Here is an 18,816-nt window from a genome sequence, read left to right as displayed (position 1 = left end):
ATGTGGGCATGCTTGTGGTAGTGCTGAGTGTCCTCTTAAGTGTTCTGTGGGCAGTAGTTTTCCAAAATGCCAAACTAGCATAAATTCACTTAAATTTCCTACATGCATCTCTCCGGTTTTTGCAGTTCTCACTCATCAGAGTAAATGAAATCTAAGATGTTCTGTGTTTGAAAGGTAAATCACACAAAACCAGTGGAAGGCAGAAAGGCATATAAAGGGATACACATCAAGAGATGGATGGATAATGTGCCTATGAAAAGTAAGGGGGAAACAAAACAGCGAAGATAAAAACAAAATCACAAAGAGGAAAACCAGCCAAAGGTTCACTTTTCTGCTCTCCTCCTGCTGCCGTCAGATGCCTGGGCGGCAAGGGTGTTACTCGGGCTAACCTCTTTGGAGGACTCCTTTCTTCGTGCAGCGTCTGAGGGACAGCCGGCGGGTTTCTGCCGGGCTCACCCAGCACCTGCAGCGGCTGGGTGCAGAGGCACCTTTAGCAACACTATGGGAGAAAACGCTGGTTTCTCGCCGAGGCAGGGTGGACCAGCTCGATGGGAAGGTGTACGACGTGCCACCGCTTCTGTCCTCATGAACCTATGAACCAGAGCGGGGCAGCGAGGCTTTCCAAGTTTTATAGCAGACAAAAAGAAAAAAAACAAACAAACCCCAAACCTACCCCCAAACCCACCGAGTTTTATTTTAAACAGATGTGAGCGGATTGAACTCGGCATTTTCAGGTTCGAGCTCTGCATTTCCATTATTTTCAGCGCAGCAGGATGCCACGCGCTTCGCATGGGACACGCCGGAGCATCGTTTTCAGACGCCTCGGACACTCGCTCCGCACGCGCGCAGGACCCGCAGGGGCGCGGGGAGGCGGCGGCGGTCGTCGGGCGGCAGCTCCGGTGTGGCCCCGCCGGGGGCAGCGCTGCGACCCCGGCCCCGGCCCCGGCCCCGGCCCCGGCCCCGGCCCCGGCCCCGGCCCCGGCCCCGGCCCCGGCGGGGCTGCCCCGAGCGCGGGGTCCCGCGCAGCCCCCGCCCCGCACCGCCGGTCACGTGGCAGCGCCCCCCGCATTGTGACGCAGCAGGGCCGGGCGGGGCCGCCCCCTCCCTCCTTCCCTCACTCCCTCCTTCCCTCGCCCTCTCCTCCTCCTCCTCCTCCCGGCCGCTGCCCGGTGGCAGGGCAGGGGCGGAGGGCGGGGCGGCGGGAGCCGGGCCGCTGCCGGAGCGCTGCCTACACCGGCGGGGAGTGGCGGGAGGCGGCAGCCGAGAGGCGGCACCTGGGTCCTTCCCCCGTCTCCATCACCCCCGGCTGCCGTGGAACGGCCGCGGCTGAGCGGAGCGCAGGGGTGAGGTGAGGAGAGGGGAACGGAGCGGACGGGGCTTTGTTGCCGCCGACAGCGCTGCCCCCGGGGCGGCGGGAGAGGGGGCGCGGAGCCGAGCGCGGGGAGCCCCGCGGGGGTGCGGGTGTCGCTGGAGGCGCTGCCCCTGCCGAGGCGTCCCCGCGGAGCCGGAGCGGGGCTGCCCGGGCGGCGGGGGACGCGGGCGACGGGCGGGAGCGGCGGCGGGGAGCGAGCCCCGGCCCCGGCCCCGGCCCCCGTTAGCCCGCCCCGGGGAAGTGCTTTCCGCATGAAATCAGGGCTGAATGCGGGGGGTTTGCTGGGGCTGAGCACATACGTGATGTCAGCCCTGCGAAGTGCCGCCGCGAAGCCCTTGTAGCGCAGTGTGAGCCGCTGACACTCGGAGCCGACGCTGATCTGCCGCTGCTCTGCTCGGAGCCGGGCGTACCGGCGGGCACCCGGCCGTCAGCACCCTCTTGTCCCGCCGGGCAAGCCGAAATCTGGAAGAAAATCAAGTAGGAGTTGCATGTTTGTAACTGTGGGGAAACAAATACCAAGTTGTCTAGTAGAAATATGCTCCAAGGCTTATACTGCAGTCAATCCAAAATCGTGTTTTTACAGCAGCAGGGATCAAACCTTTTTCATACCCGCATCAGTGAGCGTTTAATGTGAGCAAATGCAATTTATATGAAGAAGAGCTCGAGGATCACGTCGTGATGGTACTGGATACAAACCAGCACCTAAACAGACTCAGTCTCCATTGTCAGTGTTATCACCTCACAGCACTTTCAATGGTTGGCTTAAAGCCACATCTCTTACAGAGATTAATCCGTCACAACTGCTCCTCAAAAAGTCCCTCACCCTAAACCCCACCAAAAAACTGCTAGTGCCTGTGCTTCCATGGAAAATCTTAACATCTTAGCCTCGTTTTATACCCCAGCAATCTAACAGCAAAAGGTAACTGAAAAAAAGTTTTTAAAAAATTATTCTGAAGCAGATCACTTGACTGTTGGACCCTTTTCCATTATTTAAGTAGCTGAAGAAAGGTATACAATCATAGGATTCAAAAATCAAAATAATTTTGTATTTTGTGCGAATAGCACTGATCCTGCAGCCAGGAATTATGTTGAATTATGGGCATGCATTTAAACTTTTTGCAGTGCACTGTAGCAGACTTTAATAGTGTCCTGCCCTTACTGAATTTAGGAATTATGTGTACTCTATGTGCTTCCAGCAAGCCATAAAAAGCATGACCTGTTGCCTTACTACCACCCATAAACATGAGTTTCTTCGCCCTAAAATCCTCTGCAAATAGCTCATGGGTGAGCTCATGGTTGGTGAACTTGGTGAGCCACTTCTCTCTTCATACTGCTAAGCCTGCAAAATGCCTTGTGCAATAGTGGAGCCATATTTTGAAGATCTTGCAGGTAAGCTGAAAAACTGTTTTCAAGAGCAGGCTTCGGGGGGCTGCTCAAGAGGTAGTTCAAACACAGTGAGAAGCACTTTTCATCTGAATAAAACAATAGAATTTGACCTGTTGTCAAGAAGACACTTACCTCATCACTGTACTTACAAAATTGTAACTTTTCCTTCAGGTATGCCTTAGCACAGTTAGCCCAAGTGTGAAAAGGCCTGTAGTGTGGGCTCCTTTTGCGAGGTGTGGTATGCTTAATTTCTGCATGTTTTCATGTGTCAAATACTGACTTAAGCAAACTGACCATTCCGCTTAACACAGTTGCTTACACTGCCTTAAACTGGTAGTTCACTTACTTTTCAGGTGTTTGTGATTTCTGGTCTGTGTCATTAACTCAGTGTGCTGCAGAAAGCATATGTGTCACTTGTAGCTTGTTGAAAAAGTGGGTAAAATAGAACTACCTCAGAGGACTGGCCCAGTGAAGAGTTACCTCCAAATCTGAGGACCCTGGAAAAACTCCTTCTTTGAGCAAGCAGTCCAGTACAGGCTACTCAAAATGCATTTAAGTGGCATTTTGGCATAAGCAAGTGGGCAGTCTTTCAGGTAAGGAAGTTCTGTAGAAGACAGTAACTTACATTAGCTAGAAGCTGCTTGTCTTAGTATTTTTTTCTCTAATGACAGCAACACAACAAGTAAGTGTGCCATGAGCTCTTTGGGGCCAACATCTGAGTTTACAAAGAGCTGCATGTAAAATTAGACTGCTTGGACAAGGTGACTGAATGGTATCTTTGGAGATTCAGTCCCTTCACGGAGTACTGTGAATAGGTGATAAGTCATTTTTTTCATAGTTGCAAAACCATGATCCCAAATATTACATATTTTGTAACTGGGCATCAGCAGAGCTTGAAAAACTATGAAATGTCCCTCTGCTTCCCAATTGTCCAGTTTTCCTGGGAGCTGAAATCTGTTCCCATGTGGACTCCACAGGTGCAAGAAGTCGTCATCCCACGCACACACTTGAGGTGGAATACCAGCTGCATTGGCACAGCTCTCTTTCTCACAGTCCCCTTCCAGGATATCTCAGACGTATACCTATTTCCACAGCAGCTCTGTCCTTGATTAGAAGCAGGAAGGGGCAAGTGTGACAGCCCTGCTGTGGCCACTTTGGCTTCTATGCTCTGAAATGGAGACCTGCAAGTAGCATTACCTCCATGTGCAAGGAGATGCTGGCAAGAAAGGGGAAGCACACAGCCAGAGGCAGTCCCATGGGGTGACTTGTCTGTCATGGACAGCAGTGCAAAAGTCCTGTTGGCAGTGGTGCAGGAGTGATGGTACTTGTCAGGGAGTGGTGATGCTGTACCTCACAAGCACAAAGACCAGTAGTTCCAGCACCCTTTGTGGAATGCAGCAAGTTGTCTCCCTCATTTGGCATTTAAACGTGTCAGCTGACTAGATGAGGTGTGTAGCAGAGCTTTATTTGCACCCTTGTCTGATTGTGTGGATGAAGCTCCAGGAGCAACTCATGAGTTTCACTCATGACCAAGGAGGGGAAGAGCAGGGAACAATTTTTTTTTAATTTCAATTTTACTAGAATAAACCTGCATCTCTTTTCAGGGTAAAGAGGAGAATATTCTCATCCTTCCTTATACAGCCATGATAATTAAAATTAATGCCAAGTAAAATAAAGAAAAGCTTATATTTTTCATGTGAAAGTCTGTAAGTAATCCGTTTGCCAATGCCTTACTGTGTGTTGCTTAGCAAATAACAGTAGTTTTTACAGTTGAAATGTATATGTTCGTTGTCAAAATGAAAAATGTGTTAGAAAAAGTTGAGAACCATTGGATTTTGGAAGGGCATAAAGTAGTTCTTTTCAGCTCTTGTCAGAATGGGACCATAACTAAACTAAACTGAAGGAAATGGTGCTTAGATAATTGGCAAGAGGACTTGGAGTAGCGTTGTGTCTGCGCTCCCTCTTTTTCTGGCAGATCTGTTGATCCTCAAAGGAGGTAGAGAAGATAGGCTTACATGGAGCAGGTGCATAGTAAACACAAGGGAATTTCTCTTTAAATGCAAATGTGGTTCTACAATAGATTTATATGCACAGTGGAACCATTGGAAACAAGAAAATAGAACATATGCATCAGATACTTTATTGATTTGAATCCCTAAGAGAGTTTTAAACTGAGGAGGGAAAATAATTTTTGTGGTAGAAATATCGTCTGCTATTTACCTGTCTAAGGTGGAACTGTGATTTCATCTTCTACAATAAAGCTCCAAGTGATTCAGAGATCTGAAGGTCTTAGAGGTATCAAAGAAAAGTACAATTCAGCCGTCACAGTTTGGCAACTGGGGCAATCCTTCGTTAGGTACGTTTTCTTATATGTTAAGGAGTGTTTACAAAACAATTTATTTTGAATATGAATATGGTTGATTTGCACTTTTTAAAGAATTATGAAGCAGCACTTGAAAGTGTATTTTTTCTGGTTAAAACACAGCATTAGGTTTGTGAGGTTTGCTGTAAGCATTTCCTTTTTGGTTCAATTTCCTCCTCAGTTCTTGTTTGCAGTCAAACTGCTGGCATTATTTTTGTTTATACCAGAGAAAAAAGCATTGTCTGTCTTATCTTTTAAACTCAATACAGTGTACTACATGACCTCCTCATATATAAATCCTCCCCCTTCTCCCCCCGTCTGTTTTATTGTTACTGTATCAACCTGGAACTTTCCATTTAAAATTAAATTCTAATCAGGAACTTAGTACTTCCCTTCAAGCCCCCCCCCCATTTTAACCAACTTGTTTATATCTGTGAGTAAAAATCAGGCTGTGTTACATAGCTTTGTTGAAACAGGCGGCCCAGAGAGGTTGTGAGGTCTCCTTCCTGGACCAGCCTGGACATGATCCTGTGCAGCCTGCTCTGGGTGAGCCTGCTTTATCAGGGGGATTGGATTCAATGATCTCCAGAGGTCCCTTCCAACCCCAGCCATTCTGTGAATCTGTGATGTGCATGACAGAGGCATGCATGCGATTGTTATTTGGAGCTATAGTGCTCCACAAGTTACTCATCCATGTAGTTCTTTTGCAGGATCTCGCTATACTGACTGGCCTTTTTTTTTTTTAGAATTAGGAAATACCTTTAACTGCTTGTATGTGCACATACATACCTTGTGTTGTCTTTTACTAAAATTTGGATGTAAATGTTCTGCCTTTTGTATGCTATGCTGTCAGTTCCAGTTGAGTCACAGTAGTAAATTTATTAAGATCCCAAGAGCTGCTTTTGAATGGGGTCAAGGTTTTAAATATTGACGTTGTCAGCTTGTTGAGACACTTATTTGAATATTTGTAAAAGCTGTCTCCAAGATGCTTCTAAAAGCAAACCAAAAAAAGGCACCAAACAAAATGAAGCAGAATATATCTGGGAAATATACTGCACACAGACGCAGAAGACTGCTAGTAAGGTAAATAAGCTGTGTCACATTCCCTGACCCACATTCTGCTGTGCTAAGTGTACTCATTTCTCCTCTTGTTACATGGAAAGAGTCTTAAGGTATGTGTCCAAAATATGTTAATTTCTAGGATATTACCATTTTGCACACTCATACACTGAACTCTGGATAAAGCACAATATTTGTGCTTGTTGCTAGGACATGGGCAAAAACTTGAGTTACAGAATGGAATCACCAGGAAAATGAGTTATACTTACATCATTAATTATTAGCTTTTCGTTAACATTGAAACTCTGACAAGCTTGGTGCTGTGACACTTGCCTGGATGAAGAACCTCCACCCTCTGTGTGAAGAGCCTTTTCCTAATATCCAGTCTAAACTTCCCCTGGCACAACTTCAGGCCATTGCCTTGGGTCCTGTCATTGGTCACCATTGAGAAGAGATCAGTGCCTGCCCCTCCTCTTCCCCTCACAAGGAAGTTGTAACTGCAGTGAGGTCTCCCCTCAGTCTCCTCCAGGCTGAACAGACCAAGTGACCTCAGCCACTCCTCACACGGCTTCCCCTCAAGGCCCTTCACCATCCTTGTGCCCTCCTTTGGACACCCTCTAACAGCTCAGTGGCTTTTCTGTGTTGTGGCACCCAGACCTGCCCCCAGCACTCGAGGTGAGGCTGCCCCAGTGCAGAGCAGAGCGGGACAATCCCCTCCCTTGCCCAGCTGGTGATGCTGTGCCTGATGCACCCCAGGATGTGATGTATTGTTCTTTTGTTGACAAGAACTGAGAATAGTGCTCATGTAGGTACCAAACTGACATTTATAAGGTAAAGGAAATTCTTCCCAGGATATGGTTGGGTCTTTCGGCTGTCAGGGCATACTGTAGACTCATAGTCAACTTGCTATTGATCAGAACCATCAGATCCTGTTCCATGGGACCTCTCATTCCTTCTTCAGCCTCCCAGTCTGTCCTTACATCCAGAGCTGCCCTGTCCGGAGTGCAGAATCTAGCTCTTGCCCTTGTTAAACTTCATGTGGTTCATGATTGCCCAGCCCTCTAATTTGTCAAGGTGTCTGCAGGGCATCCCTTCAAGGAAGGCAGCAGCTCCTCCCAGTTTGGTGGAATTTGCTGGAACAGCACTGCCTGGTGACAGGAGGTTTTGCTGTGTTTGAGTGCTGAGATGCTCAGGTCCAGACAACTAATTGGAGCACAACGGTGCACGTGCTCAGGGTGTCCACAAAGAGACAGGCAGCAGCGCAGAGTGTTTATCCCTGCACCCAAAACTTTGTGTTTCACTAGCTTGGTTCTTCTCATGGTAAATTAGCCTGTATGTAATCCTTGCTGCTGTGGTCCAATTCCTAACAGATCTTTAACTGAGTCAACACTAGCTCTTGTGTGTCTTTATACTCTCCTGGTAAGGCAGCAAAGTGTGCTGAGTAACTGCATTCCTCCTTAACTTGTCTTCTGGTTGTGATTTAGCAAAATGCACACAAAATCTTCCCAGAGACTCATTCATTATGCAGTCAGTTTAAGAACATGCGTGGATCCCTTTGGTCACTTGCTGGACAAGTGGTAGTAAGCCATCCTTTAGAGGATGTAGTGTCTGTTGTGGTTTGTAGTTTGTAGCCGGTAGAGGATGTAGTGTTGCTGCCATGCAGCAGACCACTGTTTAAGGAGAGTAGGTCCTGAATTTGAAGGACTCTATCAGCGCTGGGTTTCTGCATCACAGTAAGTTCTGCTCCTGATAGCAGCACTAATAGATAAAGGCATTGTTGGTGTCTTGATGTTCTTCTGAGATGACTGGCCCTGAACCAGCAGGTCACTAATACCCCTGCTTGGGTTAGGGATTCCAAATCCAGCATTGGTACTGAGTTGGTATGGAGAGGAATGAGTGCTGTTTACATGCGCATGGTTGCCCCCAGCTGCCTGTAGAGTGTACGGTGTCTCTTCATCAGAGAGTATAGCTGGGTGAACTCCTGTACTTAAAGGTTCAAGTTAATCTGGCCTGACTCTGTGAATCCCCACAGGAAAGGCCAACCAACACATGTTACAGGAGTACAAAGGAAGTCCTCCAGGAGTACAAAGGAAACAGGTTGTGTAGAGGGAAGAGTTAGCACAGCTAATGGAATTTAGCAAAATGGACACTCTCTCCAGCATATGTTCCTCATCAGGTCCCATATGCTTTACAGTATGCTTCCAGGCTTTGCTTTTTCCAAATGGAGTTTTTAGATGAACATATCTACAGTAGCACTATTTCTGGATGTGTCTACACTGCAGTCGAGTATTGTGATTGCAGGACATGCAGACAGCTCTGTAATTGCTTTGATCTGTATGTGATGTGAAGACATGCCAGCCTAGACTTAAGAGAGGGCTTTCCAAGCCTTCTGGACAGATTATTAAACCATGCTGAAGCCTGCTTTCATCTGTCTCCACTGCTATTTTTAACTGTCCTCTCTAGATTTGCACTGTCGTGAATATGCCTACACGTGCTGACATAAATTCATGACTACATGCCCACTTCATGCCTCCTGCAACATTGTTGGTAGATGCTCTGCACCTGGGCATGTATCCCTTATGCCTTGTATTGAGATAGTCTGCTTTTCCACATAGTTTAACTGACTATTTCACTATTTAATTCCCCTCTGTAAGGAATTATACAAAGGGCAATGGAGTGTCAGAGAGACTTCTGGCAAATGTCTACTCCAAAAATAAATTTTATAGTCCCTATTCCAAATTTGATAAGTTTAGCCTTAAAGAACCATCATATCCAGGCCATACATTTTTGCAAGTGTTAAAATCCAGATGAGAGACCAGGTTAAAGGAGCAATGTTAAACACTGAACATTTTAAAATGGTCTGTTGACTCTAGAGTACAATTATGGGGGGAAAAAAGGTGACACTTTATGAATGATATGAAATACCAGCAATAAGAGTAAGGTCACTGTAATATATAAAACACAATCCAACTCTGTTTAAAGGATTTGAATTATTTTTAAGAGAAGGAATGTTTATATATTTTGAACATTTCAAGGAAGATCCCTGCACTGTTAAGTGTTTCTTATTTTGGTTAGTGGGAGTTTTTTTGTTGGTTGGGGATTTTTTTTTATTTTTTAATTTATGTAATATGGGTTATTTTTGGTTTGTCAGATTAATTGTTAAGCTACTCTATATGCTTGTCAGTGAAGTCAGTGAACCTTCTTATTAAGATACTATGTTTTATGAGTCAAGTTTGACAACAAACATCCTCATCAGATTGTAGTAAATTTTTTTTTTCAGAAACTGACTTTTCTTTCCTCATTCTAAACCAATCAACCAACCAACCAAAAAAAACCCCTCAAACCCTGCAAAAAACAGTAAAATTGATCTGTATCTGAGGATATATCTGAAAACATCTGTCAAGTATCCAGTTCTTTTACTGTGCAATTATCATGCTATTTAACAAACACAAGGGAGAAAACATGGCTTAAAAGTTAGGGCATAAAAGGATTAACTAGTGCAATTTTTTTCATGCCACAAAAATATTTTGCATAAAAGCAAGTACTGTCAGACAAAGAGGAATACAAAATAGACTCTAACAAAGCATATGTTACTCTGACATGAGATAACGCTGTAGAGGAGTAAGGTGAAGCTGAGCTTTTCAGCCTGGTAGAATGCTGCAGCTTATTTGTCTGCCAAGAAAATATTTTGTTTCTAGATAAATGGTTAAACTGAAATAAACAAAATATTCTCTCATCTTTCATCAAACAATTCTTTAAAAGAAGTGTTTCTTACTCCTGTCCCTGACACCTGTCTGAGGAAAAAGAACAGCCTTAGTTCACTGGGTGCTGCGCAAGAATGCAATCTAAGCCTGGTTTCAGCCACGTGTGATCTTGAATAAATTATCTAATTCTTTTCACCTATAAAATGAGAAGAAAATATAGTAAGGAACTCCAAATTGACAGTAACAACATCTTTCTGTAATGTGGCACTCAAATAGTGCCTAATGTTTTTGTTATAAAAAGGATTCGTTCTTTATGTTGAACAGCTCCAGTACCTTCAAACTATGAGGCTCAGAGTATCTGCCATGGTGTACTTAGTCCTCCTCAGGCCTTTTGGTAATCCTGCATAATGCTGGGGCTGCTCTCTACACAGATAGTTCATTGTGTCCTGGAAGTGGAGAATTCTGTCTTCTTCTGGTTGGGGCTCCTTGGAAAAACCAACCAAACATAAGTAGAGATTCCATGAATAGTTAAGACATCTGTGATGGTTACAAAGTAAGGTGTTCCTAAATTAAAAAAAGGTGAGAGCCGCTTCATGATGTCCTTGCTTTTGCGCTTTGTGGCAGGTCGCAAGGATGTTCAGTGGATGCCCTTGGCTCATTTGCTAATGGAGCTGGAAAGTGCATAGACAACAGTGTTAAGAAACAGTCTTTATAGAATGCTTTGAGTTGGAAGAAACCTTATATAGCATCTAGTTTCAGCTTCCCTGCCATGGACAGGAACACCTTCCACTAGACCAGGTTGCTCAGAGCCTCATCCAACCTGGCCTTGAACACTTCCAGGGGATGGGACATCCACTACTTCTCTGGACAACCTGTTCCAGTGCCTCACCAGCCCCACCATAAAGGATATCTTCCTAATACCCAAAATAAACTGCCTGGTTTGAAACCATTGCCCCTTGTTTTATTTCTACAAGGCATTGTATAAAACACCTCTCCAGCTTTGTTGTAGGCCGCCTTCAGGTACCAAAGGCCACAATGAGGTCTCCTCAGAGCCTTCTCCAAGCTCAATAGTCCCAATTCTCTTAGGAAACATGTTCTATCCCTCTTATCACCTTTGTGACCCCCTTCTGGGCTAGATCTGACAGGTCCGTGTCTTTCCTGTGCTGAGGACCCCAGAGCTGGATGCTGCAGTGGGGTCTCACCACAGCAGAGGGGCAGAATCCCCTCCCTCGCCCTGCTGCCCACGCTGCTTTGGATGCAGCCCAGGACACATTTGACTTTCTGGGCTCTGAGTGCACATGGCTGGGTCATGTCCAGCCTCTCATCCACCAGCACCCCCAAGTCTTTCTCCTTGAGGGTGCTTTCAATCCCTTCATCCCCCAGCCTGGATTGATTATGGGGATTGCCCTGACCCAGGTGCAGCACCTTGCACTTGCTCTTGTTAAACTTCATCTTGAGCCCATGTGCCCTCATCTCGAGCCTGTCCAGGTCCCTTTGGATGGCATCCCATCCTTCAGGAGTGTCAACTGCAGTTCTCAGCTTGATGTCATCAGGAGCCTTGCTGAGGAAACACTTTATCATGGTGACCAAACACAGGCACAAATTTCTCAGCGAGGTGGTGGAGCCTCCAGTCTTGGATATACTCAAAAGACACATGGATGCAGTCCTGGGTAATAGGACTCTAGCTGTTGCACAGGCAGGGGGGTTGGACTAGATGACCTCCAGAACTCCTTTCCAACCTCAGCTGTTTTGTGATTCTGTGAAACACTGTGAAAAGAAGAGACATTATTATAATTCATACACACAAGGCTACAGTGAATAGCCTGTGTCTCTGCCTCTGTGATGGTAGCCTTGCAGGCTGCTAAGCACAAGCCAAAACATGACATGGCTGTAGCCATGAAAAATGTGTGCTTTCATATTTAGGCTGTCTACATTGAAGCTTTTGGTGTCAGATATATGCAGTAAACGAACTGCAGAGAGAGCCACCTCTTGCTTCTGGCAATGATCAGTACAGTCTGGAGATGTGGACAGATAAACAGGAACACCTGTGTGCTCCCATGTTTCTCATTCTGGCCCTTCTGCTGTGTTTTTCTGTGGCTTCCTGTAAGCACCTTTGTTTCCAGCTTCTGGATGGGGATAATAATGTTTTGTCATCCTGTAAGACTGTGACTGAGGAATGTTTGCAAAACATTTGGACGTTACTGATGGGCATCCTTGAAAAAAGCTGCAAGGATATACATATCTCCCACTCACTATAGGGCTTAGGCTATCTAAAATTTTAATGAAATTTAGGCTAGTAAAATGCTGCATGGGCCAACACAAGAAATGAAAATGCACACCTGATACTTCTGAGTAGCTTGGTTGTGCTCTGCGTAAGACAGATCACCTTTTGCAAAGCATTGAAGTGGGATCCTCCAGTTAGTCCCTTCATCAAAATGAGTACAAGCAAATGAACGTGCTCATGCATAAATTTTGTAACATTATAATTTTTGATGTAGCGGGGTTCATTTTTTTAACATAGTTTTAGTTTTTCTTTTGTAAAGGAAATCAGATTTAGGAATCTCTGAAGGCACTTTGAAATTTCAGCTTAAAATAATAGTACTGCTTCCATAGGTGGCATTTCTGCCACCTCATCCCACATTTTATCACAGTACTAATAGCTGCACAACTGAACACCAGTGTTGGTTGTATCTGCTGCCCACAATATTTTAAACAAATAATGTTGGATTGCAGTACTCTATATAGGATAGCATTGTATAGCTGCAGAGGTGCAGTTGCAATCTGTTTCTCAAATTAGAAAATAATGACAGTTTCAGAAGACAGCATTCTGATCTTAGGGGCATCGATGTCTCTCAAGAATAATTTAGCTGATTTTCACTAAATATTCCAGTTTCCACTAAATTTTACCTGAAATTTTTGACAGTGCTTAAATTTACAGTAGTTTCCACTTAACTTTTAAGAATTTTTGAAAACAACATCATAGGCTATGTCTACAGAATAAAGTATGAAAAATTGTGACATTTCCCTATTGCCTTCATTTTCATTTTATCAAAATGAATATATTTGCATAGATGTTAGTGGTCAAGTGTCATTTTTAATTCAGAGAAAAGTTCATGTTTGCAGTAAAAATGATAATTTCTTTCAATATTTTTTGCTTTAAAAGTAAATACCTATGATATATGCATATAGTATTTGTCAAATTAATTTTATTCATCAAGTAGTCTCAAATGAAAGTGGGTTGGTCTGAGTGACCAGGGGAGTAAGTTCTTCTGAGTGAGTTTTTTGAGTTCAGGGTTTGGTTTTTTGGGTTAAGGGTTTGGTTCTTATGGCCCATGGGCACCATGTCCAGAGATGAATGCTCTGTGTGATGTGCTGTGCATGAGGTTGGCTCACATCCTGGTTACCCACTGCTGCCCCCTATCCTGACTGTGAAATTTCACTTCGAAATTTGGAGTATCACAGTTTGCTGGAGTTTGGCTCTTAGGTATTCTAGTCAGTTTCAGGGCACAAAGGATGGGACAGTGGAATTGACAGCCCAAATGTGAAAAAATATAAAAGGAGAGAGAATAAAAAGGGTGCAGTTGGAAGACAGAATAGGAAAGTGGTTTAAACCTTGTTGTCGAGAAAACAGGCCTTCCACAAGAGAGCACATGAATGGTGGATACACTTGGCTTATTGTGACCCTGGAAGCAGAGAATCTACTTACATAGGAGTTTTCCCTTGAATTTATAACTAAAGCTCACATGAAGCAAAAAATCATCATGGGACTGAATGCAGGATTTTGGCAAGGAAATGTAAGTGAGACAAGTTCTAAATTTCTAACTTCAAATACAACATTTGAATGTTGCAAACTTAAGAGAGTACTGTTTGGCATTAGTTCTTTTCCAGTATATTTCTAGAAATAATTTAGCAGGCCACTATGGGACTACAAGGTGTTGAAATTCTACCAGACTATTATTGAATTTAGGTTGAGTAATTTAAATGGGAAAAGGAAAGATGCAAGGAAGTGTTTTAAAAATGCCTTTTTCTCATCCATGTAAAAATAATAATAATTTAAAAAAACTCAAACCCCAACATGACCTACCAGCTGCTTTCAACATTAAAAATATGTTAAGCAAAGATATTTTAGTTTACTTGGTTTATTGAAACAACACTTACAAATGAAATGTGTTCTTCACTGAAAAGAAAATGCAGCTTAGGAAGATTTATGGGGATAATATACTTATTAAATTGATTCCATATTTTTCTGTGGTCAGTACCAGCAGAAGATAAGATGAATAAGGGTGTTGTAAGACATTAAGGAGAGAAACTGAAGTCAGGATTTGTGTCACAAAGCTGCAGTATCAAATAATATAATTTAATTGAAATTATTGTACTGAGCAAAAACTTAGGAAGGATTGCTGCCCTAGTGCTACTGCCCCCAGTGCTGCTGCCATTGATTCAGAGAAAGAAGAGAAACCTCAGTTTATGATTTTAAATGAGAGTGCAATGAGTCACATCTGCTTTATTAAAGACGTTGACACAGAATCCTCCACCTCCCCCCAAACCAACACATGATTGGAAAGACTGAGCTCTGCTATGCTTGATTTCATTCTAACATGAGTACTGGAGCCTGCATTAGCAGTAGTAGTTGCCATAAGCCCTATGTTGCTCTGTCTTACTTTGGGGCCAAGTATCTGGTTCCTTGTGGAGGCTGTTACTAGGGTGTATTATTTTTGGATTTTTGCATAAGAACTAGGCTACCAAAAGAAGGCATATTTTTTATTTCTGTAGTTCATGAACTCACAACAGCCCTGCAGATGTTCAATACTCATTACCTTTGCCTAGACATTGTGAGCGCTTTTACGGTGCAGTACTTTTCAAATTGTACCTGGGGTAAACTGTTGTTAAATCAAAATATCATGCATATTTTTCTGTATCAATTTATTCTGAAGTTGATTTGGAACCATATGAAACCAATAATTTCTTGAATGTTCTGCTTAATTCTCCTAAAATGCACATCTCTAAAGTGTTGCTCAAGTAAAAATGAGGGCAGTGTGTACACGCACAATTTCTTCTGTGGTGTTTCTTTATTTTAGTAAAGTTTTGTGCTGCTTTGAAGTTGTTTTAGATGAAACATGAGCTTTACACTTTCAGCCACCATTTTGGATATAATGGTTGAATTTTCATTTTTTCTGTGTATTTCCATACAGGACATGTAGTGGTTGATGTCTTGAGAAGTGGCTTACGGTATGTTACAAGGCCTAATAGAGAATGTAGACATGCAAAGCAAGACATTATCAGTATTCAAATAGTTAATTCCTTCTTATTTGATGGTGTTACTGAATAATTACACAAGAGTCTGTGTTTCTGCATGTACATTAGCAGTGTACTGGTTGTGTAAAATATCTCAGGACTCGGGTCATCTGATTTCCCAGTCCTTGTTTAGCAGTTGCCTCCTGAATTTAAGGGCATAAGCATTCACTTTATTGTGGAATGCGCTGTATCTGTCACTAATATTCTTTGAAATAATGAAGTGAGCTGCAAATCATCTTGACATGAGCTAACACAGCATTTTATGTCTCTCAGTGTTCCAAGTGGCCATGACTTGATCCATAAAAGCCTTTGGTTCAGTCTCAAATCTAGGTTTAATGGGGGATTTACAGAAATACTGAACAGCACTTGTACTTTTACATGATTGATGCAGTGTTCTATATATATTTTACAGTTCTGCATTATAAATTATTGGATGTTTAAGTATAAAAAACAGATTAAAACCTATAGCATTACTATTATCTATGCAGAGAAGATGGATATATACACATACATACTGTCTGTACTTGTGATTGTTGAATCTCTACATACTAAAATGTATTATTCATTTCTGCCAACAGTCATGAGTCAGTGGAAAATAATGGGCGCAATCATTTGAAGAATGTGCATTCACAATTTGCTTGTATTCATCTCAAAGTTCAGACTGCAGATGTGTAACCATTCATTTTACTGTTCTCAGTGATGCATGTAAGCCTCCTGAGGATTCACATTTATGAACTTCCTGCATTGGCACTGGTAGAACAGATAGGTAACATGAAATAAAATTTATTTCTGCTGTAGAATTTACTGACATGAGAGGTACTTAGGAAAAAGAATCAACACTCAACCTGATTTTGTTAGTTCAGCTGCTGAATTTTCACTAGTAAAGTAATAAATTCAATTTGCAGTGCACATTTCCTAGTAATTGCAAACATCGTATGTACATTTTCTCCAGGGAGTCACACTTTGAAATAGTAGTGGGGTTTTTTTTCCTGAAATTTTGCAGGAAGTAGAGAAAAAAAAATGAGTGTCTTTTAAGATTAGTTTGTTAAGAAAGCTTTTCTGGACAGATTTCACACTTCTAAAATAACTGAAGAACAGAATTGTTAAATTCCTGATGTTTCTGCTCAATAATAATTTTCTGTGGAAAATTGTGTCATACACAATCTCCAGATCTATATGTGAATGTATTATTTTAACCTGGGTTTGGTGTTAGCATTGAATTACCAGTACTCAAAACAAATGTGTTTGAAGACTCTTTGGATAGTTCTCCTTAAGAAAATATTTTTAAAGCTCAGAGGAAGTACAGTGAACTAGTTACTAGCTGCACAATTTAAACTTGAGCCTTTGTACATTCAATGCTACAAAATATATCAATGGCAGGATTCCCACCATTTTGCATGTTATGTTTTATTACTGATTGTTCCAGATTCTGCTTCTGGTCTTATTTAACATTATTCATAGCTTGATAGGATATGTAATTTGTTTTCCTTTGGTTCAGTTGTTTTTGTTTTGGTTAAGTCCACTCATTGATATGATATCCTTTATGTTTTTCACCATTCAAAAGCAAAGGAAAAAGCCCTTTCATAGACCCTGACAGAACTGGTAAACAGTTCTGGTAAAAAAACTGGTAAAAACTGGGTTTTACATGTTGCTGAGATGTTGCAGTTTCAGAAGTTGTGTTGATTAGGGGGTAGTGCAGTGTGATAAATCATAAATTCAATCTTACTAGAACCTCCATAAGAAAATATTACACTATCAATCCATTGCTGTAATTTTGGCTCTTGAAACAGTTTGGAATCCAAATAAAATAAAATTTAAAAAAATTTAAAAAAGAAAACAAAATCCATTTTTCAATTACAGGCATAGTGTAATATAATGTTCCCTAAGTGTATTTTAGATCTCCAACTGCAACATGGAAAATATAAGTTTCACCAGGACCAACAGAAATAAATATTCTTTTCCCATAAATAGGGTGGTTTAAACCAATCATGATGCTTGAAAAATTACAGCACTCAGAAGATCTTTTTAAAATATTTACAGATTACAATTTTTCTAGACATAGGCCTGCAGAATGGCAACATAATAAATAAACTGCTTTGAGGGAGATTGCTTCCATAAAATTGAGAAGTGAAAAAATCTCCAATGCTGATATTTACATCACTGGAATTCTGCAGGAATTCTGAAGGAAGTCATTCTCTGTCTTGCTTTGTAAACTAAATTTAGTGTACGTTAAAAAAGACATAGTAATAATTGTTTTGCATCCGTCACTCAAACCCCGTGGCGTACTTTAAGGTGCCCTGTCCTGGGTGACAGAGGTGGTCTGGAGTCAGCATAGCTGGTTCTAGAGCTGCTACATCATGCATTGGTGAAAGTGGAAGGGTATTCAGTGCTTTCTCTTTTCTAGACTCAAAGGGAGCTTTTCAAATATCTGAATTGAAAAGTACATATATGCCACAGCTTCCAGGGGTTAAAGTACCTTCACCTAAGTTCATTTTTGGAAACTGGCTGATGTGGCAACTCTGGATTTCAGGTGGGCGGGTGAATCTGTTACATTAAGAGCAAATTCTACTTTCTTCTTCAGTATAAGTCTGAATTTTAGATTCTGTGGTAGATTAGGTAGAGCGGGATATTCTGTAGAATTGCCTCCTATATTCAGTCCTGGTTCCTATATGTACACAAATGTACAACAATGTATTTTCTGTCCTAGTGAGACTGCCAGCTGGTTCTGAAGGATCTTACTTAGATCTGACTTTCCTTAAGGAAAGAGCCACTCTCCTCAGCATTAAAGGATTAAGCATTCCATGCTTAAGAGGTCCTGCTAGGTCTTTAAAGAATTTGTACAAGCATTAACTAACGTGCAGGCAAAAGGAAAGTTGCCCTGATCTTGCAGGGAAGAATGTTGCTTCTTAAGTATTTTGGTGATGGGCTCTTTGAATCTATCAGCTAAGGAAGAGATTAGTGTCTTTATCACTTACAGTTCTGCAGATGTGCCTGATCTCTTGTGGAAGCTCGTTCATAAGCCGCTTAGTAGTTTCTTTGTGTGACTCTCCAGTGCTTTATGGCTCTCCATGCAGTTCTGCAAATCCTCAAAGAATGTACTGCTACAAAACTCAGTTGCTGATCTGCAATCTGCATTTGTGACTGTGCTGGATATGTGAGTGTTTGAACAGCCGAAGAGGGTGAAATTCTTCGTTAGTGGTTAGAACTTTGAGAACTTGGCTGTGAGAGGGCTGGAAACAGTTGGATCCAGGACTTCAGACAGATTAAGAATTCACTTGCCCTAGTTATTTTGCTTTCTCTAAATTCAGTATTCGATTTAAGGCAATGAAGTTATAAAATTTGTATATCTGAATAAATGCCTAGTCAGGGCAGTATCTGTATAATAGGTTATGTAAGGTTTTACTATGGTACTGCAACTATTCATGAAAAGGAACTGATGGTGACATAAGGGACACTGATATTTTACATGAGTCACAGAGGACTCTGACAGCTGCAGACAGTACACTCTTTTCTTTTCCCAACATGGTTCTACTGGAATTGTAAGACATCATCTCTTATCTCCTAAGAGCATTTGTGAGAGTAACAACTGACTTTTGAATAGCAAGACTATATTTTTTCACAGATTTGCTAGATAACAA

General features: G+C 42.3%; 1 protein-coding gene across 2 annotated transcripts in view; it reads left to right on the top strand.

Annotated features, from left to right (window-relative positions):
* The first annotated feature begins 1,189 nt into the window (after window positions 1-1,189).
* Window positions 1,190-18,816, top strand: part of LOC104690455 (synuclein alpha interacting protein) — an 88,238-nt gene continuing 70,611 nt past the window's right edge. Inside the window, exon 1 of one of the 2 annotated variants that reach the window (XM_039567315.1) lies at window positions 1,190-1,348. The gene's annotated coding sequence lies outside the window, so the exon portion shown is untranslated. The remainder of the gene's footprint in view (window positions 1,349-18,816) is intronic. The other variant, XM_039567316.1, reaches the window with a different exon arrangement.

This window comes from Corvus cornix, chromosome Z (genome assembly GCF_000738735.6).
Source record: "Corvus cornix cornix isolate S_Up_H32 chromosome Z, ASM73873v5, whole genome shotgun sequence".
Lineage (NCBI taxonomy): Eukaryota > Metazoa > Chordata > Aves > Passeriformes > Corvidae > Corvus > Corvus cornix.
The sequence above is the reverse complement of the archived record's forward strand: the minus strand, read 5'-3'. Positions and strand labels throughout refer to the sequence as shown.